The 25,820-nt window shown below is 42.7% G+C and overlaps 1 protein-coding gene across 8 annotated transcripts in view; it reads right to left on the bottom strand.

The window, feature by feature from the left end:
• Positions 1 to 25,820, bottom strand: part of ESR1 (estrogen receptor 1) — a 380,558-nt gene that overhangs the window by 281,255 nt on the left and 73,483 nt on the right. Inside the window, exon 1 of one of the 8 annotated variants that reach the window (XM_034669313.1) lies at positions 754 to 1,152. The exons of the other annotated variants lie outside the window; for them this stretch is intronic. The gene's annotated coding sequence lies outside the window, so the exon portion shown is untranslated. Of the gene's footprint in view, positions 1 to 753; positions 1,153 to 25,820 lie in introns of those variants that run through there. 8 annotated transcript variants of the gene reach the window in all.

Here is a 25,820-nt window from a genome sequence, read left to right as displayed (position 1 = left end):
AATATATTGTGCACCCACAATCCCGGAGAGTTTATACTTTTTAATAAACTTCCTTTGCCCCAGCCTAACAGACTCTGATACAACTATCTGATATGACCATTAACGCGTTGCTTTAATTGCTATCCCAAATACCCAACAGAGTACCTAACAAAATGCTCATGGCACATTTTCATGTACCATGAGTACCTAACAAAATGTTCACAGCACAAATGTCACGGTTGCTGTTACTAACTGTAATTTTTTTTTATTTTTTTTATACCAATAAGTATACATTTTACCTAGTTCTTACAAGAACAAACAGAACATTTTTGGACACTATGCAGATGTAGTTGGTTTAATATGAAGACAAAATTGAGCTTAGCGTCAATAACCATAGACTGTAAGCAAAGAAAGGGTTAAAAACACATTAGGTGAATCACAGATATTTCTCTTTATGGCCAGCAACCATTACTTTCCAACGCAATTTTTTTACAGATGATTTCGTTTCCATAAATCACACTTTCAATTTTCAAATGTCTTTTTTAAACACATGCAAAAGCACTTCATAGGGCTCTTAAAAATCTGCACCCACCAAATTACACATAAATTACACAAAGAATCCTACAAGTCCCGGAAGAAAAAGGAGATGCACACATAAACCCATTGAAAACAGCAAATCCTCATCTCCCTGCTAGGATACAGACACTGGCCAGAAAGGTAAGTTGCTTTCTCAAAATGCTAAAGCTACAAAGAGAGAAATCAAAACAATCCTACCCTGCTGGATCAAGAGCGTCTTTCCAGAAATGTTCCATGGGCTTGTAGAAGTCAAGGGCTGAGGCAGTGAGAAGGAAGGAAGGAATGTGCTCGCATGTGCGTGTAGCTCCGTGTGTGAGCGAGGCAGAGCGTGTGTGGATGTGTTTGTGTGTGGAATGGCAGGGATTCGGGAAGCAGCCAGTAGGCAGGGCACTTGGCAGCCCCTCCCGGCAAACACAGCAGCTGGGCTGCTGCACAGAGCTGGATGAATGGCAGTGGGGAGTGAGGAGAAGCTTGCTGTCTGCTCGGGGAGAGCAGAGTGGCACAGCTAGAGTCAGCGTTATTGGGGAGAAACAAATCCCCAGCCCCATTTGTTCCTTATCCTGGGAGCCTGGAAAGCACCCCATGCTTTCTGCTGCCACCCTAAACAAGCGGGAAAACAGGCTTGCTGTAAATCATAGGCTTATGGCTAAAATAGAATGCCAGTCAAAAGTATATGGATATCAAGTTTACAAAATGTGACATGGGCGGTTTTTCCTGAAGAATATAATTTAACAATAAAAGCCTTCTGGAATACACTTGGCTCAAATGCCTTGCTGGCCCCAGCCCCACCCCCCACCCCCAGTCTCTGAACAGACACACTATTGCCCTGCCTCCGATTGCACCAGGAAACCAGACTTTGGAATAAATGTTCTGGCATTCTAGGGATGTGTTTCCAGCTGAAATGTAATACTCCCCCACCTCGTTAACCAAACCCACAAACCTTTCCACGAATAGCTCAGCTGACTGCTTTCCGTAAACACACAGAAAAAATATATTATTAAAAGCCTGGGGTATGAAGATAAGACAAAGGTGGGTACCTCTGTTTTAAACAGATTTTAGGCCTTCTAGTTGTACTGGCATTGATCACGGGGTGGGGAGGATGTCTCATTACACAGTGGTGCCCTGGATGGGTCCACCTGGTCTCAACTTTTTCCCCCGACCATGGTACTAACACACAGTAATAAGGTGCTCCCTTTTTCCCTTCACCCAAGGTCCCAGGACACATGACACCCAGTGGAACCTTTGTTGCCAGACGTTAGTCATGGCCTTGGGTATTAAATGACTCTAATCACAATGCCAGGAGTGGCCAGTCCCTGGCCCTGGGACCCTATGCAGTTACCAAGATATTACGAGTGGCTCTCCAGAGCAGTACAGAGAAAGAAGTAAAAAGTTATATAAAAGAGAATTACAAACATTTTAATGTTGTCATATTGCAAATATACATTCCATGTTTTAAAAGACCCCAAACATGGCAATATTGGAGCAGAGAAGCACTCCCTCCACAATCGGCTATAAAGACAAATATTGAAAAGACAGTTACCCTTTGTAGGTGACAGTGGTGAATCCTAACTCCTCCTTAGGTCAACAGTGGCCACCCAGGCACTAGGCCAGTCCAAAAATGTGGATGTGCAGGAAGGAAGAAGGGAAGGAAGGAGAGGGGAAAAAGAAGGAAGAAAGAAGGAGAAACGAAGGAAGCTCTGCAAATAAACTTCACAGACTTTGATTATTCTGAGACCAGCAGTCTAGGTTAGTCCGCTAAAGGCAGTTTTCTTGAATGCTTTCTCTCCAGCATTCTCTTCCCTCTTCCCGGTCAGATTCATCTCCCAGGCTTGGGGACGGGGCTGGGAGAGGTACTGCACCTTGCCAGTTTTCCTTTAGTGCTTCTGGCAAATAACCTCACCCTGCAGCCCTCTCCCAACTCTCCCCTCACCCCTCTCCACGGGGTCACAGGGCACGTGCTCTCCCCACTGCCACGACTGCGGGCACTGGCAGGTGAAGAAGGGTCCAGTCTCTCTCTAGCTCCACTGCTGAGCATACCTCCAGACCCACTTTTCTAGCATCTCCTGGGCATTTCTGGCTGGCTCAAAATATGAGTCATCATTCTTTCTCCCACAAACATGACGTCCCTCTCAACTCTGGGCTATGAACAGCATCACTGTCCCTCCAGTCGCAGTCGCCGGACGACAGTCCCTCAGTCTTCTGTGCCGGCTGTCTCTCCCTCCCTCACCTTCCACATTGCGGAGCATTCTAGATGGGCCGCTCTCCCTGTCCCTCCACTGTTTCCATTAGGCTTCTTCAGCCCTCATTACCTGACTTGTCGTAAGAGCGTCCTAGGGACCTGTCTGCCTCTTCCTTCCCCTGCTTCTTAAATCCTGCTGCCTTTTAGCTCCTGGGCTCTTATTGCTTCAGGATCCATCTTCTGATGACCTGGCTCTACCCTTTCCCCAGATCATAGCTCCCCAAGGGGTTCAGGCCTTCCTCCTGCCTCATGTACCTCCTCTGACCTGTAGCCTTGCGCTGCAGACAAAGGAAACCCCGGGGCTCCCAGCACTGGAAGCTGTCCTGATGCTATTCTCTCTGCCTACAACCCCTGCTTTGCTGGCTTGTCGGGGGCAAGCATACTCTTTTTCAAGGTCCAGCCCAAGTGCCACCACATCCATAATGTCTTCCTTTATTCCTTTTTTAAAAGGAATTTCCTCTCCACTGAATGACAATGGTATTCTCATGCATTTATTACATTCTTTCTTGAATGAGTTATTAATATATTTTTTAATCCCCTTGTCCTCCTCAAAAGCTCCTTGAGAACAAGCTCTACATAGAGTTCCTGGGAACAGAGTGCCTAGCACTGTGCTTGGTCATATCAGGTCATCAAATATTGGCTAGTTTATAATCCAGATAGTTAGAAGAATAAAATTGTATCCCATCTATCTGATAACTATCTCTAAAAGCTAATTTCCATGTCACATTCTACCATTTTCAAAATGTTTTTGCTAGAAGATTATCTTTGTATCCTCATACTGACTGAGGCCATAAAGTCAAAATTCAAATTCATCCAATCTTGAAGATTAAGCCTGCAATTCTTGGCAGCATGACTCACAAGAGAGCTCTGAATTTTTATTTCGTAACCAGACAATACTATGACCAAACATAGTTTCTTCTCTAGCTCCATTAAAAGCTTTTTACGTTTACAAAAACGTTATTCCTCTAACAGAAACATGAAAGGAAATCAATTTGGAATTATTTCCAAAATAGCTTATGGTACAAGAGATGGTTCCTTCACTCCAAAACATGAAGGTCTAGCTGTGTCTAAACTGAGCATTACTTTGAGTAAAAATTCTCTGTTTGGGGGGCGCCTGGGGGGCTCAGTCAGTTAAGCATCCAACTTTTGATTTCAGCTCAGGTCATGATCTAAGGGTCGTGAGATCGAGCCCCACATCGGGGTCCCGGCTGGGTGTGGAGCCTCCTCTGGAGTCTCTCTCCCTCTCCCTCTGCCCCTCCCCCTCCACTCCTGCACGCACACAAGAGCATTCTCTCTCTAAAAACAATAAAATAAAACGCTCTGTTTGGGAGCTTATCTTTGTGCATTTATTTGACACCATCCATCTTCCTCCAAAGTAAAGGAAAAATGAAGAAAGTCCTTTTAAGTTTCACTCATGTTAAAAATAATTCAGCCTATTTGTCTGAAGGGTTTTTGATTAGCTCCTGGACTTTTTTCAACTGACTTTGATTTTTGTTGTAGGAGGAGAAATTTATATGCAGTGAAATGCACACATCTTAACATGTACAGCTGGCAAGTTTAGATAAACAGGTATGCCCTTGTAACAACTATCTCAGTGAGGTGACAGAGTATTTCCATCACTCCAGAAAGTTTCCTCCGTGCCCCACCCTAGTCAACCCTAACCTCTATAGGCAACCGCTGTCCTCATTTCTGTCACCATAGATTTATTTTGCCTCCTGGCCCAGGATGTGGACAAACTGGAGCATGTATACCCCATTTCCAACCAATGACACAACCAGTCAAGTGCTGGGTATGCAGGTTTGCCAAGGCACCAAAGCACAGAGCTAACCTTTGCTCAGTGAGAATCCTTTCCCTGGGGTCAGCTCCTTCAAGGCCACAGAATTGTACTAACCTGTATCCGTGGACCTTTCTAAGTATAACAGGCTTTACATGATCACATGTTACATAAGCCCGCAAAGATACAAGGTAATAAGATGTTCTTAAACAGCCTTTTCTTCCCACTGCCACTCCAAAAAAAATTGTTTTTTAAATAAAATAACTTAAAAGCCAAGAATCAAACCCCAAGATCCTTAGTCTCACAAACCCTGGGATTCAGATGCCATTTCCTGGCTTCCTACCCAGGAGTTGGTAGAGATAGTTTGAATTTTGGGTTGTCGGGCAGAATGGCGACTCTGTACTGTGAATCAGTGAACAATTCAGATTTAATTCACCAGCTCAACAGAATTGAGTAACTTTCATCTTACATTTTCTTGAAAAAAATTTTAAAATATTTTAGAATCTTTTCATATAATTTACTTATACTGCATGTGGCAAAGACACTTTAGAAAGTACTTTCACTGTAAGTGCCGTGAATGATAAAAGAATTCCAATTATTCCAATTATTATTACACTGTGTCCCTCTTCCTCCCTTTATCTATTATGTACTTGAGAAATCTCATTGTCAGCTTAGGGTATTCTCTGTAGAGAGCAATATCCAGACTGGGCCTAAATTCACATTGGTTCAAATAGTCCTATCTTATGTTGAGGAGGGCCTGTGCACACACACACACACAAACACACACACACACACCCCTAGTAATCAACCAAGAACCTTGTCCAGTATCAGAACCAGCCTTAGCCAAATGGTAGAAAAAAGGAGATTTGTTCATGTTGAGCCTTTTCAGGTCTTTTTTCCTATTTTGTTACCGTAATCATCTGGATAATTGGTTCTGTCCCCCTCCCCCTAAGCACCCAGGACCTCCATGGTAGCCAGTGTTTCTCACTTTTCCCAACCCCCTCAACTATAAACACACTGTCTCAAGGAAGGGACGTACTTACAAGAGTGCCAGGGAATGACTTATTTATTCAATTGACTCAAAAATATATATAGATAATACAATGCTATATCAAATATATCTCAATTTTTAAAATGTTGATTACTTATTATTTACCAGGACCATTTCTAAGTGTTGGGCACTATCTTAGTTAGCTCAAGCTGCCATAACAAAATACCATAGGTTAGCTGGCTTAAAAACAAACATTTATTTTCTTATAGTTGCAGAAACTGGAAGTCTGAGAGGAGGGTGCCAGCCTGGTCAGACTCTAGCGAGGGCTCACTTCCTGGCTTTCAGATGGCTGCCTTCTCCCTGTGTCCTCACAGAGCAGGTGGAGTGCTCTCTTCTTCTTGTAAGACCACAGTCCTGTTGGATTAGGACTCTATGCTTATGACTTCATTTAACCTTATTACCTCCCAAAGATCCTATTTCCAGGGGCGCCTGGGTGGCTCGGTCGTTAAGCATCTGCCTTTGGCTCAGGGCGTGATCCCAGAGTCCTGGGCTCGAGCCCCACGTCAGGCTCCTCCACTGGAAGCCTGCTTCTTCCTCCTCCTCTCCCACTCCCCCTGCCTGTGTTCCCTCTTTCGCTGGCTGTCTCTCTCTCCATCAAATAAATAAATAAAATCTTCAAAAAAAATCCTATTTCCAGACACAGTCACCTTGGAGGTGAGGGCTTCATCACATGAATTTTGGAGAGACACAATTCTGTCCATAGCAACCACCCAAATTTAGCCAAATAAATACCTCTGCCCTCACAGAACTTACCTCTAGGGGTTTAGTGTTTAGTCCTATCTAATGATCCTTCCGACTCTGCCACTTCCAAGAGCATCTCTGCCTCTGCACTCAAGAATTGATATTCCTCCAGATTCAGCCCCTAGGCCCTCCTGTCTCCTCTGTACTTCTTCCCCTGGATGACCTCAACCACTCCCAGGCTTTTAAGTTTCCTTTGTACATTGAAGACTTAAAAATAAATATCTCCACCCAAGATCTCTTTGCTGACTAGGAGAGTCACATTTCCAGATACCTGTTAGACATTTTTACTTGCATGTTCATTCATTCAATAAATATTTATTGAGCACCCACTATGGACTGGCCATCTGAGGTTCAACTTGTCCAAAATTAACTTATCTTTTCCCCAGACCTACTCTACGTTCTGTCTCCTATCTCAGCAAATGGCATTGCTGTTCACATACCTTTGTAAGCAAAAAAATCCAGTCTGCAGCCTTGCCGCACTTTTTTCAATCCCTACATTTGACCCATCACAAATCTTTATTTCCATCTCCCTGACTGCTCTGAGTCTACTCTCTTTTCTCATCCTTGCTACTGTTTTCAGGCCATTCTCTTCTCTCCCAAGCTGTGCCACCAGCTTTTTCCTTTCACTGTCCATTCCCCACACTGTAAGAAGAGTAATCTTTTCAACAGTGAAAGAACTTGAATCATTATTCTCATCTCTCCAGAGTCCCCACCCATTCCTGCACAGGTATTTTGTGCTCCTGCCATACTGGATTCCTCTCAAGTTCCTCCAACCCTCTGGATTCTGTCTAACTAGTGATTTACTCTACCTGGAATCTTCTTCCCATTCTTTCATCAGACTTAACTCCCATCCATCCTCCAAGTCTCCCTTGAGACATCTACAGCCACCAGGAAAGCTTCCTTGATCTCCTCGATTTCCTAATGGGTATTTCTCCTGTAAATGCCCATAGCTCTCTGAACATCCCCAGTTACAGCCCTTATCATGCTGTTGAAATTTCCTGTGTTATTTCTCTGTATCCTCCCATTGACCTATAAATTCAAAAAAGGCACACAAGGAGGGAGGGGATTATGCTAAGTGAAATAAGTCAAGCAGAGAAAGACAATTATCATATGGTTTCACTCACATGTAGAACATAGGAAAAGCAGGGAGGACACATTAGGAGAAGGAAAGGAAAACTGAAGGGCCGGAATCAGAGGGGGAGATGAACCATGAGAGACTGTGGACTCCGGGAAACAAACTGAGGGTTTCAGAGGGGAGGGGGTGGAGGGATGGGTTAGCCCCGTGATGGGTAGTAAGGAGGGCACGTATTGCATGGAGCACTGGGTGTTATACGCAAATAATGAATCACGGAACACTACATCAAAAACTAATGAAGTACTGTACGGTGACTAACATAACGTAATAATAAAAAAAATTAAAAATTAAAAAATTAAAAATATACTTTCTCAAGAAAAAAATTAAAAAGGCACACAGGGCTCTCTTTTTCCAAGTCACAAGCCCATTGCCTAGTAAAATGTCTGATGTGTAGTTGGCCCCCAGTAAACATTGTTTGAAAAATGAATGCTTAAACCCCTCCCAGATATCACATTTGCATTGTTAACTGACTTCCTCAATAACTTAACACAAAAGGAATGGATATAATGGCTAGACGTTAGAACAAGAGCTTAGGGGGAAGTCTGGAAGCAGATTCATATTTTCCAAATAAATCTGATTTCTTATCACATACCAGGCCATTAGAATTGATGGTCCCTTTCTGGGTTATCAAGTCCAATCTCTGCATTATACTTATAAGAAAACTGTGACCCAGAAAGGCATAGGAGACTTGCAAAAGGTCATATGGCTAGCGGAAGTGGACCGGCACCTGGGCCTTCAAATTTAGGATACATCATGCTTTCTACCCCCTCCCACCCCAGCAGATCCAGGTGGATACTGCCTTTTTTCCTCTCTTAGTGTGAGCCATGATTAGGATAAATTAAATTAAGACATAAACTTGGTGGCTCAGTGGGCTATCCTTAGAGTGTTAGAAATCCCCAACTCTTTGGAAAACACAAGACTGCTTCTACTTTCTCAAATCACTGGTAAAGAAATGGGGAGAAGGATTTGAGAAAATAAGTTAGAAACATTGAAACAACTTGTGGTCAGAGAAATAACTCGCCTTATAACATGAAGAAATGAGTTATGCAATTCCCATTCATTACTCCTCAGAAGAGAGTTCATTTAGGTCTGACTCTTAGGACAATAGCATTTGAATCAAACTTTCTAGCTAAAAACAAAACAAAATAAAAACAAAAAACTTTAAATCCTTCTTGTATCTGCTAAATTGTACAAACTTGCAAATTATAGTAACTTTAACCAAAAAAATTCATTGTTTTGGTACATTTCAATTATCAAGAGAATCCAATTTGAAAGTCTTAAAGGTCCTTTCCATTTTGCTATGGTACTTGTCAAGAAAACACTTTATCATCAAAACATGCTAGGCTTCCTAAAAACCATAGCCTCTTAAAAGAACTGGAAAGATTACTGGGATTCACGTTATAAACACTCAAAGATTCAAAAGAATTAAGTGGCAAACTTTTGGCCAATTCTTGAGTAAAGACATTACTTTCAGTGGCATTTGCCAACAGCTTTTTCCACTATAAAGACAAAGAAAGAATAATTCTATAGACTTTTATGCCAAATGCTAATAAATGGCTGAACTGTACAAAGTGTAGTTTCCTACCACTTTCTCCACCCTGTCCTTCCCCTCAATCTTCTGTCCTTAACACATCTCTACCCTTCCTTACCGGCTGGTAAGCTTCTCTCCCTAAAGTCTTTGCGAGCCAGCCCTAATCCAGGTGGGTCACCCCACTGAGAATCCTAAGGTAAAAAAAAAGCTTGCGCAGGCAATGTGTTCTTTCTTCATGTGTGTCCTCAATGACTTTGGCTTCCTTTTCAGCAGCCCCATCACTGATACTCCTTCCTCAACACAAATGTCCCAGGGCCCTTCGTGGATGTTGGTGGGGTACCCAGAGTTCAAGGTGAACACCTCCCTCACCCTCCCAACCCTCCAGTTTGCTCAAGGCCTTAATTTCGGTTTATAGAAATACATCTGATCGTACTAATTTCCATTCTTACCTGACATGCGCGTATTTGAATTTTTAAAAAGGAAATCTTACTAAACCAAAGAAATCTCCACTTGCGGAAGCACGGAAGCTTGAAAAGGAAAGCATGGGGCCTAGAAGGATATCTACATGTGAAGCATGTCCCTTCCAGTCTTTCTCAAGAGGTTTGAAAATTCGAAATGGAAATGAGCTATATCAAACCATCTCTCAGTTAACCCTTGGAGTGCTGCAATAAAGACATGTCCTTCTTCCTCCCAGGGACAGTCTTGGTTCTTGCATAAGCAATTAATCATCTAATATAAACCAGCCCAAGCAGCACCTGGGGCCAAGTTAGGGCTCTGATGGCTGTGTTCCAGAGCAGTCCAATCAGAGGGACTAACCATTTTCCCAAAGGAAAACTGAAGGTGAGACCATTCCAAATACCTAAGATTTCACCCCTCCCTATGTTGCGATCCTAGAGACAGAGGAACACATAAGCAATAAAGTCATGTTCTAGATGCCGGTGTCAAATGTCTCAAAGTTTAAGCCTGACAGTCCCATTCCCACAGGCTTTTCTTTTCATGAAAAATGTGGTCTTGGACTCTTTCTGATATGATAATTCAGCTTTTTCAGAGCCGGCATGAGAACAATTAACTAAATACAGTTCTGCTCATGAATTTGGACATGCTTATTCTTGAAAATAAATGCTGCATTCATTCAAATGAATGTTTCCCAATCAGCCCAAATTCACCCTTCACTATATACTTAACATACTTTCTCATCTTTGCCCCCCAGATCTGCTTCCTGTTTCCGGTAACCTAGCATTTATTTGCTGAGTGGTCAGGGGCACTTGCAACCCCAGTTTTATACTCTCCATATCATTTAAAGGAATCTCCCTAGCAACTCTGACCCAGAACCCCATGGGTCTCAGCCTCACCACTTGGGGGCCTCGCTCACAGTGACTGTGATCCTCTTGTGTGTATTACTCAGGGTTTCATCATCGGTCACCCAACCTGTATGTGGGGAGGAAAGATGTTGGCAAAGGAAACCAGACTGTCTTAACCTCTCTGTAAGCTGGGTTGGTGGTGAGGATTCTATCTGCTCACTCCAAGCCAGTGCAGTATAAGCATGATGACCAATTTTGGAGACCTCTCTTTCAGATCGGTACAGCAACAACCCAAACATCCAAAAACAGCCTTTCTCTAGAGTTGACTTCTTCACTGCTCTAACCCTCATCAGAGGCCTAAGGTAAATCTGGACAGTTGTTAACTGAGGATCTATCATTTGCTTTACAGATAATACTTCACTTTAACATTTTAAGTATAAAATGTGGTTTCTGTTTTAAACTGCCAAAGCTCTTTTTAAAGACATCTTGAGAAGATTTCCTCTCACCTCTCCCTGCCACTCACCAATTTCCCCTTTGGAGGCAATGGATGTTAACCGTTCTGTTTTGTTTTGATTAGAGGGGGGAGAGGTGAAAGGAGAGGGAGAGAGAGAATCTCAAGCAGACTCTATGCACAGCACGGAGCCGACACAGGGCTTGATCTCACAACCCCAAGATCATGACCTGAGCTGAAATCAAGAGTCTGATGCTGAACCAGCTGAGCCACCCAGGCGCCCCAGATGTTAACAGTTTTTAGAAGTTTCCTTCCAGAGATGGTTCATGCAGATGGAAGAAAACACACACACACACACACACACACACACACACACACACTTCCACATTCTTTTTTAAAAACCCAAATAGTAGCATATATCCTGTTTTGTGTCGCGTTTCTTGTTTTCTTTAATAATCTATCTTAGATAGCTTTCTATTTTGCTACACACACATCCTCCTCTTTTTCATGAATGCAAAGGATTCCACCATGTGGAAGAAACATAATTTATCAGCTCCCCATTAATGGCAATTAAGCTTGCCCCCAGTCGTTTGTCATTATCAACAATTCTACAATCAGTCAATCCTCGTGGACATAAATATGTACAATATCCATTTTAGCAGATGTTGCCCAAACACCGTCTATCGCAGTTGTACAGTCTGAACCCGCACGGCCTCACAAATACGGTGGATCTTCAAACTTCTTTTTTTTTTTTTAAAGATTTTATTTATTTGACAGAGACAGACAACCAGCGAGAGAGAGAACACAAGCAGGGGGAGTGGGAGAGGAAGAAGCAGGCTCATAGCAGAGGAGCCTGATGTGGGGCTCGATCCCCGAACGCTGGGATCACGCCCTGAGCCAGCAGATGCTTAACGGCTGCACCACCCAGGCGCCCCAGGATCTTCAAATTTCTTGATCTTTCTCAAAATAGTATCTCCATGCAGTTTCAACTTGCACTTCCTTACAATCAGTGGGGCTGGGCATCTTTTCACATGTTTTAGCATGAATGCTATCTCTACCACCTAGAGGTTGGGTGAGTTTGAACAAATTAAAGTCTACGACCTATAAAGCTGAGACAATTCCTCCCTCAAAAGGTTGTTGCAAAGATTAAATGCAATGATAGAGGAAATGCATGCTCTCCTTGTTAATTTTCACCATTATTTTTCCAGTGGTTAGCAGTGACTGGGGCCCTGGACTCATAAGCTAATAATGCATTAAAGGTAACAGAAAGTGTGATAAAGGCCAGAGTTGTGTGGCCCAAAGGTTTCAGATGAAATAAAGAGCTGTTGTTGAAGGCTTGCTTACTACCATTCCAAAATGACAGTTTGCTTAACACAACATCATTGAAATTCAGTACAAATCAGGACTGTTTCCCTGAGGATCAAAAATAACCATGCATCGTGGCACCTTAGGTGTGGAATAGAACATTAACACCAGAAGCAAGCTATGTAAACTTGAAAAACAGAAACTCACTTATGAATCCAGTGTGTTTTTGGAATGAATTGTTGAAATGCCAGTTTTTACTATTTTACAATGTTTTCAGACCCATCACAAACCGCCCTCTACAGCACCCACCTGAGGCATTGCACAGTGCGAGTCAATACCCATCTTCAGACTGTAAACCCCTGTAAAAAGTGGGAGATTGTTGACAAAACTGTGGCTGTCATCTCAGGATGACAGGCTTCCATAAAAATAAAAAGAAATATTTTGAAGTAGACTGTCAATATCAGGAGTTAAGATGCTTTGATATACAAGGAAAATGCTTGGAACTCAAATGGCAATGTAACTTAGAATCCCTCAATGTACAAAACGATCAGTAAAGTTGAAACCACAAGTCACCCGATTTTCCTTAGTGATATCCTTTAGTCTTTCCATTTATATCATATTAATAAATATGACCATTGGGTTTGGAGACTGTGGGTTCCAATAAGAGTTAGGAAAAACAATGATTATGACCTTCCACATACTTTCATAGAAAGAAGAGGTTTTATATTTATGATTAATTTTTCATCATTTGCAAAAGAAGCCAAATAGTTGTTTTTATATTAGAAGGAAACCCAACTGTTACGTATTTACAAGTTTTCTGATCCATGGCCTGGACATCACGGAGATTTTATATTGAGACTCCTTTCCAAAATTAAATACAGTCTACTCCAGATTTTTAGAAATCCACTAAGAGAAAATTAAATAGCCTATCATTAAAGATAATAGCCTCTTCCCTAATATTTTTTAAAATGTGTTTTTTACATTACAAGTACAAAGATCTAAAATGAACAACTTAACCAAGTAAATTTAATCCTCCAGGAGGACTGGGTAGGCAATCTACTGTTACAGGATTTGTCACTTTGAACCACATGTAATGTAGCGTTGTGATTTTACGATCCTGCTGGGCCCTTAGCATACTGCCTAGCACATATCTGTACTCGGTAAATATACAGAAAGAGAATGAATGAACGAATGAATGAATGAATGAATGAATAAAATTACCCACATTTATTATTTAGCTTCATGTAGAGAGGTTTCTGTGACACTTTGCCTGTTGTTCTGCTTCATACAGCATTACCAGGTGTTTATTACTATCTGAAATATTGAACAATATCCATTCCTCTAGAAGTACAGGCAGGGAATACATGTTCTGATCAGCAGATGCCCTGAAAGCCACATAGGTCCAAGTGTCCCAGCCCTGCCAAAACAGGCTCTTTGTGGTACTTACACTAAGTCTCCCCTGAAATTCTTGAGTCCCAACTAAGTCCGCAGCATGGGCTGCTTCTCCTAACAATCCCCAGGAACTCTGTAACAACATGGCCCAGTGGCCACAGATTCACTACACAGCCGACAAAGTCAAGAAGTATGAATAGAATGGACCTGAGGGCCCCTAACACCACACACCCACGAGCTGGCCCGCTAGCTTGGAGGTGCTCGTTCTGTTCATGACCGCATTCAACAGTGCTACTCCATCGCCACGAACTCCCCATGACCATGAAGAGCGTTTCCTGCCTACACAGGTATTTTGGGGAAATCTCATGCTATCCAGCTTTATACAGTCTTTTATTTAGGTCCAGAAATTTCAGTTATAAGGCTAATTTGCTAAGTAATATTATAAACTCCTGGAGGACGGAGACTAAGTTCAGCAATCAGTTCAGGATGACACGACGGAGATTCCTGGTGGCAGAAAGATGAGCCTCATTATTTTCGTCTTTTTATTAACTGAATTAAGTGTTTTATGGTCAGTAGGCTAAAAAAGCCGAACCATGTTTTTTTTGTCAAATGTATGTGTGTGTAGACACACACACACACACAAACAGAATGTTAAAATGGAGCCATTTTGTTGCAATGTTGGGCTAAGATCCCTAAACGTTATATGGCACAATCAAAGTAAAGACTAAGGCCACCATGCAGTATTGGGGAGGAGGGGGAAGAAAGGGTAGCAAGGGGGATTTCACTCTTTCCTCTCACCCATCAAGTATGTGAAAGGATCAGGAGTTGGGGAATTAGAGGATTTTCAGAGAAAGTTCTTTGCTGTGTGTCACTCCACTTTGGACGGAAGAGGTAGGACATGCCCATATTCATTCCAAGCCCTGGAAAAGGGGCCTCAACACAACTCCTGAAAAGACTTGGTAAGTGTCTGCTGAGACCTGGCAGACACAGTGGCCTCAAGTGTCTGATGCACCTGGAAATCTTAAGGACCAAACAGCCTGGCCCTCTACTCCGATGGCAAGCAGGGGAGATGACTGTGTTGGAATTGAGCTACGCTTACAAAGTTTGTGGAAGCAAAGGATGGAGCTGATGGCCATTGCTAGAAAGAACTAATGTAGGTTCGATTTGGATTCAGCCCAAGAGGACAGTCGGAGGGGAGAGGTGACCTCGGCAGGAAGTGCATTGTTGATTCCAAGGCTGAGGAGGGACCATCCATAAGCAGCCGGAGGATGTGATATTACCCTTGCAGGGATCCACAAGTGACAGACCCCCAGAGCTGGGGTACAGGGGGTATATCAAAAGCACCGGTGAATGAGTTCCCAACACCTGCCAGACCTAGAAAGCATGACACCACCCACCACGTTTCATCCCCTTTTCCTCTACGCTGGACCCAACCATTTCAACCCTGAGGGATGAAACACTTAGCTGGCAAGATGCACAAGGAGAAACAAATGTGAGAGAAAGAAAAAGAGACCAACTTCTCTCTACGTTGTACAGGCAGCAAGCTTGTTTGAGGCCTGAACAGGGAAAGGGGAGGAGATGTGACAGTAAATGAAACTCACATGGTTTGATATTTACATTGGACTGGTTATATTAATTAGTGACTAGAGGTCCTTTATTACTTGGAAGTGACCAGAAAGTCTTGAGATTTGCTTTGCATTTCATCCAGGGAAACCACCAGCCCACAGAACAAATTTAAAGGTACAGTGAATACTCTCTTCTTATGTTCCACGAGACCTGCTTTTCTGCATAATGGTCACATTTATGTTCCTTCAAGGAATTCAAGCCTCTTGTGCACCCTTCCCCCTACCGCCTTCAATAGATAGAACAAATGGATTCCCTAACTGGTCATTGAGACTAATTGGAGTGAAATTTGTTAAGCCAAGAAGTCAACATATCTGCTATTTCTTTTCAAGGACACACTGATGCCCACCAGAATAAAATGCTTTAATAATTCTTCATTTATACTCTTGTATGAAGAGGTTGAGACCCTTGTTTAAAGCCAAATGTATCCTTAAGCAACATTTGTATGTATAAATGGTTGGTTGTTGGCGGTGTTGTTTAAAAATGCAAAATTGAGGGGGAAATGGGGCATGTGTTTTCATTAACTACTCCCTAAATCAAGTCCAGCAAGGATGAAATGAAGAAAGGGTATATTCAGTTCACAGAGCACCGAGCCCCAGCAGGTCCGCTCTCAGGACAGCCCCTCTCCAGCACAGCTCCCTGCCCTGCAGTGTGCCTGGAACTGGACCAAGGGCAGAAAAGGCAGCCTCTTACTGGAGGGTGGACGGGAGAGTCAGGCACGCAGGGCTTGCAAAGAACATCTGACTTTGTGGGTTGGTCCTGGCCCCACCAGAATCAGGAAAATGCTCTCAGGAAACAGACCACGACCAGTCACTTCTGTAGCAGCTGTTACCAGGAGCAGCCTTGTGACTTTAAAATTCCGTCAAAGTCAGGAGTACTGTGAGCATGCTGCAAGGACAAGCCAGGACAACAGGGTGTGAGGGCTAGCTGGGACCTTAGAGGTCATCCAGGTAAACCGGCCACAGTCTTCCCCCCACTGCCCCTCACGTGGAGGGTAAGGCTCACAAAGGCTCGGACGTCCCTGTGTCCCATCCCAGGTTCTCTGCAATCCCTCCTACACCAAGATTCTCCTCCCACAAAAAGGATGTCATACGGGAATAACCCCTTTGCACAGAGCACATATGTGACAGCAAAGTACTTGAATCCTACCACCCTGCCAAGTCTCAGTCCACAAGTCCGTCGCCACGGTACAGTCCTGAACTGAGTGTCCATTACAACTTTTCTTTGCATAGACTGTGCACTGAGGCCCTCGTGGGTTGAGTGACAAGCCAGCATCATGGTCCTATAGCTTGTTACAAATGGGCGAAATCTGTATTTAGTATCACTTCCCAGGAAGCCTTATCCTTCCCTGTCACAGCCCTCAATCTTCACTTTTTCCCAGGATCTTTTCAAAGCTTCCCTTCTGTGATTTTTACCTTCTCGACAAAATTCTCAGCTTCTCAGCGCATGTGAGATAGGGATTTTGAGGAAAATGATCACTCTGAGATGTTAAGGGGCTGTCCCAGGATTAATTGTATAATTAAGGAAGTGTACCCTTAAGCCACCATCTTTCTCAAAGTATGGGCCCAAGCGACTGCATGCATATCACCTGGGAATTGGTAGAAATGCAAATTCTTGGCATAACTGATTCTTTCCCTTCTTCTTGTTCCATATCTCAGTTCAAATGCCATCTCCCCATGACCACTTCAAGTCAAGTGCTCCCCAACATCCCTTCTCCATTCCCATCTCCCACTGTCCTGTCATTAACGATGTTTTCTGATTCATAACATGTTTCTATCCTGGTCAATGCCAATGGCTGATTGGATGTGTCAACTTGCTTAGACTGTAGTATCCAGTTATTCCATCAAGCACTACTCTAGGTGTTTCTGTGAAGATATTCTGTAGACATGGTTCACATCTTCAATCAGTTGACTTTAAGTTGCCTTCCATAATGTGGTTGGGCCTCACCCTATCAATTGAAGACCTTCCTAGCAAAAACTGAGGTTTCCTGGAGAAGAAATTCAGCCTGAAGACTGCAGCATGAACTCCTGCCTGAGTTTCCAGCCTGCCATCCTGCCCTACAAATTTCAGATTTGCCAGCCACCACAATTGCATGAGCCAATTAACAAATGTTACTGAAGCACGGAAAACATAGGTTTGTAAAGGGCACTCATGGAGAAACTTTCTTAAAAAGAGAAACGAGTATATACAAAGGCTTTTTGGTGGGGAAGATAATATATTAAAAAAAATTCTTTAAAGAACCTTAAAAAGTTTCAGCAACTGGAAACCAGTGAGGGAAGTGATAGTGGCCATAGCGTGATACCACGTAGCCTCAGAAGAGCCACGTCAAGGGGTCCATCTTTAACCCAGGAGCACCAGCAGACCACCAGCAGACTTAGAGAGGATTGAGAAAGGTATGTCTTGTAACACCGAGTCACACATTTGTCTGACTCAGCCTTGAAACGTTTGTCACTTGTTCTGTGATCTTAGCACATGAGGAAATAAACACTCATTTTTAGATTACAAGCAATCAGAATTTTCTTTGATGGAAGAATAGTATAAATGAGACCGATTAAGGAAAATAAAAAGCATTTTCTCCTGTTACTGAAGGTGACATAGTTCTCTGATAGAGTGTTTTTAATTTTATTTTTATTTTTTTAAGATTTTATTTATTTATTTGACAGAGAGATAGAGAGAGCACACAAGCAGGGGGAGCGGCAGGCAGAGGGAGAGGGAGAAGCAGATTCCCCACTGAGCAGGGAGCCCGATGCAGAACTCGATCCCAGGACCCCGGGATCATGACCTGAGCTGAAGGCAGATGCTTAACAGACTGAGCCACCTAGGTGCCCCTGATAGAGTGTTTTTATATTTTAAAATATATATGTTCTCCCAAAGCTGGAACAATGTGAGCAACAAAATAAAGGAGTCTGGTATTACAACCCAAAGTATAAAATAAATATCCAGGAATCTGTACTGATATAAATAAGTGATTGAACAAATAAGTAAATGGGGGAGAACAGACAAATCTCCCACGCAGAAGAAGTCCAAACAATTTCTGTACATACTTTATCCTAAAGGAGCCGGAGCATAACCCCAACTCCTAACAGTGGGTTGTGCATAATGACTTCCTTCCAAAGAATCAAGAATGGTAAGGGGCTAACTTTACAGTGAAGAAAACTGACACTTTCTTAGCCACATGGTCAAGGTCAACATCAATAGTCATAAATCATATTGACAGTATACACCTTTGCTATGATGTAATGAGAATGCCATTTGACCTCTGCCATCTTCCTCCCAAAAAAGCCATAATTCCTGTCTCAGCATGAGAAAAACATCAGACAAATACCAAGTGGGTGCATTCTACAAAATACCTGCCAATACTCCTCAAAACTGTCAAGGTCATAAAGTCTGAGACACTGTCACAGCCAAGAAACATATCAAACTGTCAGATGGCATTCTGGATACTGGAATAGAAAGAGGACATTAGGTAAAAAGTAAGGAAATTGTTATAAAATATGGGCTTTTGTTAATAATAATGTATCAGTATCGGTTCCTCACCTGCAGTAAATACACAGTTTTTTTTTTTTTAAGATTTTTTATTTATTTATTAGACAGAGATAGAGACAGCCAGCGAGAGAGGGAACACAAGCAGGGGGAGTGGGAGAGGAAGAAGCAGGCTCATAGCTGAGGAGCCTGACGTGCGGCTTGATCCCACAACGCCGGGACCACGCCCTGAGCTGAAGGCAGACGCTTAACCGCTGTGCCACCCAGGCGCCCCAGTAAATACACAGTTCTAATACCAGATTACTAATAGGGGAAATGGGGTGTGGAGGATAGCGCAAAGCTCTACCACCTTCCCAATGTTTCTATCAATCCAGAACTGTCCTAAAATTTAAAAGTTCCTTTAAATAAATACACACACCTATACAACTTCTGTGAAAACTGAAATTATTTTCTAAATGGACACATATGGAATTTCTAACACCTCTTTCTGTTAGACGCCTCTGGGATCAACTCATGTGGGCTATTGTCTATACCCATGGCTTATGAGAGTCCTGCAGCCACTAGGGGGTTTCCTCTGCCTGTCTCACCCTGCACAGACCCATGGTATTTGAGAACCTGGCTCCTGGCAACAAATTGCCCATCCTTTTCCAGCCTGCAGAACACCTGACTTGTCCCCAGCAGAGGGAGAGGTGGCCTTGGGGCTGCCTGTTGCTGCCCCATGGGAATTGGCAGAGTGAGCCCCTTCCTTCAGGCACACACAGAAAAGGAGTTTGGTTTGGAGAGCAGATCAGGGCTGGATGGCAGCCGCCACTTGCCCCCACAGCCCAGCACAAGCTGCCACACGAGTCATGGTAATGCCCTGGGGGATGCGGGATGTCTTACAGGCTGCTGCTGGGTGACATGAGGCCAGGGGGCTGGAGCGGGGAAGCCAGTCTGTGCTACAGTGAAACTCTCATAAACACGCCACTGGCTCATAAACGTCAAGTGTCCTATAAAATAAGGTTGTTTTATTTCAAATTTGAGTGAGTGGAGGTAGGGTATTGGGAAGGGTGCAGACAAGGTAGGGGATGGAGGTGTGCTTAATATTTTAGTTGACTTTGATTTACCCTTAATATTTTTCCACATTTGCTCCGAACTTCATTGTCCGTTCACACATACACTTTCTGTGTTTAAATACCTAGGTTTCTGGAGGGGAGACATAACATCAGGGTAGCTTGATGTATAGAACGCAGCCAGGAAAAGAGAGAGCAGAGAACCCAGTACCCCCCCCACACACAAGATAACAAAGAGATGTTCATTGAAGCATTGCTTACTAAACGCTTGGAAATAAACTTAAAAACCAAACATCTGTTAATGGGGAAATGACTAATAAATCATTATCCATAAATAAATTCAATTATAACACTGAATTATATTACTACTCTCAAAAATAATCTGTTCAAAAATAGACTTGCCAGCTCATGTAAAGAAACCAGATTCTAAAAATACATGATATGTTTGCCTCTTATAGTTTTTAATATTTTCTATATTCATATTTCCACATGAACCTACATGACTTTCATAAATAAAAAGAAAACAACAACTGATAAACTTTTTCCTTTTATTTTTTAATATCTCAAGAAAGAAGGATGGAGAATCAGATCCAAGTTCTAGCTACCAGGGATTGTCGATTGACCTTTAGTCAAACAAACTTCAAAGTCCTCATTTTTAAAACAAAAGGTTTGAGCCCAACAATCCCAGCCCAAACTCTTCATAATTCCGTGATTTACATGACTATAATGTACATTTCCATAGCTTATAACAGCTAACAAAGAACTTTGCCCAAATGTTTCTCCTTTTAGAATTTCGATGATTATCTCCTCAGTACCACTTATTTCTGCTTCATACCCTCCTACAAAAAAAGCAGAGCTACAATAAAATCCGTTATACCAGCTACTCTTTTTTTTTTTTAAAGATTTTATTTATTTATTTGACAGAGATAGAGACAGCCAGCGAGAGAGGGAACACAAGCAGGGGGAGTGGGAGAGGAAGAAGCAGGCTCACAGCGGAGGAGCCTGATGTGGGGCTCGATCCCAGGACTCCGGGATCACGCCCTGAGCTGAAGGCAGACGCTTAACCGCTGTGCCACTCAGGCGCCCCTGTACCAGCTACTCTTAAGAGCTCTGCTACTTCCACCAAAAATGTAATTTGGAAAATATATCCCATCCTGAAAATGTATCTTTTGCGCAGTACTTTTTAACAAATATATGTCACTGTTTATTAGAAAGATATTTTTTTCTGCTCCATTAAATAAAAACTTGGAGTCATTCTGATCTGTCTGGTACACAATTTGGGTGTGGAGCAGTTAGCAAATACGTGTTGCAAATAGACGAAAACATAAAAAAAAAGAATGGAAACAGGGGAGCGGCAGAATTGCAGGAGAAAGAGCACTCTGGGGTGGGAATCAGCGAATGAAGATTCTGGTCTCTATGTCTTCGCCCTTTCCTACCTGTGCGCCCTCAGATCAATCACTTCATTGCATGGACTCTCAGTGTCTCCTCCATAAGATTAAGGCATCATATTAAAATAATTTTCAAAGATTCCTCCACATCTAAAATTCTACTTTAAAAGAACTTTGGGGGGCACCTGGGTGGCACAGCGGTTGGGCGTCTGCCTTCGGCTCAGGGCGTGATCCCGGCGTTATGGGATCGAGCCCCACATCAGGCTCCTCCGCTATGAGCCTGCTTTTTCCTCTCCCCCTCCCCCTGCTTGTGTTCCCTCTCCCACTGGCTGTCTCTATCTCTGTCGAATAAATAAATAAAATCTTAAAAAATAAATAAATAAAAGAACTTTGGAAAGGAAATGTAGAGTTTTAAAAGGAAAAAAAAGATTTAGTTTTGCTAGAATTTGCATCCTACAACAATGACTTACGAGCCACTTATATTTAATAACTTAGATTTTGATTAAAAAACATGTAAAATATGGGGTGCCTGGGTGGCACAGCGGTTAAGCGTCTGCCTTCGGCTCAGGGCGGGATCGACCCCCACATCAGGCTCTTCCGCTATAAGCCTGCTTCTTCTTTTCCCACTCCCCCTGCTTGTGTTCCCTCTCTCGCTGGCTGTCTCTATCTCTGTCGAATAAATAAATAAAATCTTTAAAAAAAAAAAAACATGTAAAATAAAGAGACAATGTCTGGCTGGAAACTTCCATACTATAATTATATGGACAAAGCAGCAAAAACACTTTCAGGACTATAAAGGATTAGTGAGCTGACTGTGGGTGAGTGTCCAAATGCTTTCCTGGGACATGTTGAGTAGACTGACCATTCACAACCCTTGATATCAACCTAGAACGTAAATCTAACCCATCACCTGAATTCTGCCCAAGGCTGGGCTTCACCTTTTTGGAAGTACAGAGAAACTTGAAAGTCCAGTGGCTTCCATCCTGGCCACACGTTAGGATCGTAAGAGGAGCTTTTACGCAATATATGTGGTTCTTATGCCATACCAATGAAATCAGAACCTTGGGGCAGTTAGCTATAGGTATTTTTTTTTAGAATCAGAGTGATTTTAACGTGCTGCCAGGGGAGAACCACTGGGTTAAATCATGAAACCTATGAGGAAAAGTAAGAAGTGAGAANCCCCAAAAAAAAAAAAAAAAAAAAAGGACAGGCTTTTCTTGTACAGATGCACGAGTTGTGTTTACTATTGTACACTCTACACTGTGCACAAAATAAGAAAAAAACGGGCTTAACCATGAAAACTTGTGTGACAAAGAAAGGGAAGGATTCAAAGGGACAGCCACTGTCTGTGACTTCCTGGGGAAAGTAGAAACCTCTTTTAAAAAATTAGGCCAGGAACTAATTCTGTCTTGGGTAGTTGAGAATCAAAGATGTGAATTTCCTGGTTTTATATAGTCGATTGCACTTTTCAATCACTCACGGTCACCTGTGGCCTCTGTGCCATCCATTCAGGCCTCTGTTGACCTCCTGTGATTCCTGGTCCACACGGGCCCATTCTTATGTTAACACCATTCTAACCACAACTCCTGGCTCTTCCCATCTTATCTTAACACCATTCTAACCACAACTCCGGGCTCTTCCCATCATCAACATCCAGCATTTGTGTCCAGGGAAATACCTCATTGCTAGTTTCACCTCGTTTCCCCAATTCCCACAGTCACCATCCTAATCCATGCCCTTAGCTGAGACTTACCTGAAAAGAAAAAACTCGAACCTCAGAGCTGGACATGCCCCTGTCTGGCTGCTTCTGCTCAAAGTCCCCCACACAAGTCCGGAGTCCCCTTTCTCAGATGCCATTCTCAGCCTCAAAAAACCATTTTGGAACTTTTTGCTTATCCATAATACCTGACTATCCACCTGCCAGCCCATCCCATCAACCCAACTTTTTATGTCTCCCAATACAAAAGTCTTTCTCCAACCAGTCCAGCCTGTGGCCAGTCTTCTGAACGACATTTTTTCCCTGCATCCTTGTGTGTGAGAACTTATTGTGATTTGTCCTGCAACCAACAGCCACCAGCACCCATGGCTCTACAGTTCACTTTAGCTGCCAAACAACCCTGCCAGTCTGTTCACATGAAGGGCAGAGAACAGGCAGCTTTGGCTTTAGTATTTCTCATCATAAAACTGTTGCAAGAACCATTGGCATTGCTCCCATAATTCTCCTCTGCTCTGAACTGAATTCCTGGGACTCCCTTTCCTAATATTTCAGTACTTATAGCTTCTGCCTGTTTCAGTCTGCCTTTTTCAGCTGGGATGGTGCTTATTTCCCCAAACTATTTTCTACTCCCCCTGCTACGTTCTTCAGGCATCCAACTAATGTCTCTGATTCCTGCTGCCAGACCCGCTATGACCCGGCTTTTTCCCTTGAACTTGCATTACCTGTTCTTCCCTGCCTCTGAAGTCCTGAACCTCCCCACTTGCAAGTAAAATTGCTTAACCATCCTTCACCCTCTTCATTCCACTTCCCCTCTCAGGCTTAAGGACCTCACACGTTCATTCCTGTGGTAACTGACTTTCTGACCACAACCCTGGCTGGCTAAATCTTAAAAATTCAGCACATCTTCCAGTTAGACCAGACCTCTGGGCCTGACTTCTCAGCCTGCCCAATCCTGGTGCTATCTGAGACCTACCTTGAGCAGGCCTTGAACATCCATCCCCTGCAAGAAATTTTGTTGCTCTTTTTCCACTCCTCTAAGTTGCAACCTCAGGGACTACGTTAACTTGCTTGTATTTATCTCCATCAATGAGCAATCCTGTTGTTTTGGGTATGTCTGCTCCATGGGACAGGTTGTTTTCCTTTTTAACATCTGCTTCTGTCCTAACTCTTCCTGTGTCTATGTCCAAATTTTCCCCTTTTATAGGATCACCAGTCATATCAGATTAGGCCCCATCCTAATGACCTTATTTTAACTTCATCAGTCTCTGTAAAGACCGTATCTCCAAAAAAGGGTCACAGTCTTAGACACTGTTGGTTAGGACTTCAACACACCTTTTCGGGGGACACCGAAACTGTAAGAGAGAGATTTTAAGAACCTGAAGGAAAAGGCTGTTTAATAATCCAAGAAGCAATAGATCTGAGGTATAGTCAATCAGGTGAGAATATTTTAGGTGAGTTGGTGAAAGAATACTAGTACTAAGGCTTTACAATTTATCCACTTTACAACCACTCAGAGCCTTTATGTTTGCAAACTCCCTGTCAAGCAGTCCTTTGGCATTGACATATGTTATTGACACTGTCCATCTGATAGTAATGCAAAGTTTGCAGTTGTTGATTTGTAAATCTGGATTTTCCAGTTGGCAGAATTCAGTGTGAATTGCTCACCAGCAGGGAGGTTAATGTAGCAATCCCCACTCTCTACCCTGTCCTCTCCAGGGCTGAACTGATCTCAAAGCTCCTCCAAAGAAGATCTCTACCAGAAATCCCCTGAAAAGTATATCATGTCTATTTGGTAAATGGTTGAAGAGTCTGCCACATATTTTTGCTAAACCCTGCCTTAAAAATTAAAACCAGGGGCACCTGGCTGGCTCAGTCGGTTAAGCGGTTGCCTTCAGCTCAGGTCATGATCCCTGGGTCCTGGGCTCAAGCCCCATGTGCGGCTCCCTGCTCAGTGGGGGCCTGCTTCTCCCTCTCCTTCTGCTGCTCCCCCTGCTTGTGCTCTCTCACTCACTCTCTCTTTGCTCACTCTCTCTCTCATTCTCTCTCTCTCTCACTCTCTCAAATAAATAAATAAATAAATAAAATCTTTTAAAAAAATTAAGACGAAAAAGGAATCTGAGTCTAGTTCTTTTTTTTTTTTTTTGCATATACCCGTGACCACACAACATACCACTCACCCATTGTAATAGGATGCAAGTTATTATCAACTATGTTCTCTTTATTACTTCGATTGTGGTGGACTCAAGAAAGTTCAGAGGGATTCAGATTAGTGCATAAATTCAGAGTCCCTCTTTCATGACATTGGGTGCATGTCACAGTGCCCAGTACAGCTGAGACCCCTACTGGTGCTTCACTTCCTGTTGTTCCAAATCTCCCTTTCTGCTCCAATTCGATAAATCAGCTGTTGCAAAGCATGGTTTCCCATTGACTATGGCGTTGTGCACTGCCCTGTTAAACACCCACATTCCTTGATTTACCCTTAAAATCTGCAGGTGGCACTTGTTACTAACAAAACCAAATTTAGGCTGGAGGTGGGAAGGTTGAGTTGCTCGTTTCATTAGAAACATTTACCCTTCCTTTTCAAAGCAACCTCCTGAGAAAAGCAGGGGAGTTTTGATTTAGCAAAAGAAAATAATGGTCAAGCGGTGTATCAGCAACTTAATTATTTAAACAAATTCCATTCCAAGTAATTTCTTACTACCTGTAGTTTTTTGTCAGTTGTTTTCAGTTAGCTACAAAATAACACTTGTTCATTTTTAAAATTTTGAACACTACAGAAGCGTATAAAGTAAAAAGTGTAACGTAAAAAGTAAGAGTCTCTCCTCACGTTGCCTAATCCCGTTCCCCAGAGGTAATCACTGTTCCTAATTAAGCAAATACCTAAACATCAATACTTAGATGTTACTTACACAGTTGTTTATTCAAAAAATAGAGTTTATTTGGCATTTGCACCGTAACTTGTTTTGTTTTCACTCTACAATGTATTATAAACTCTCTTCAAGTCATTTCATGTTTCTTTTGAAAGAATACTATTTTTTGATCAACAGTGAAAGAGTGACCAAAGATGTACTATGTGAACATG

This window comes from Ailuropoda melanoleuca, chromosome 10, assembly GCF_002007445.2.
Source record: "Ailuropoda melanoleuca isolate Jingjing chromosome 10, ASM200744v2, whole genome shotgun sequence".
NCBI lineage: Eukaryota > Metazoa > Chordata > Mammalia > Carnivora > Ursidae > Ailuropoda > Ailuropoda melanoleuca.
Note: the sequence above shows the minus strand (reverse complement) of the source record. Positions and strands in the feature narration are given on the sequence as shown.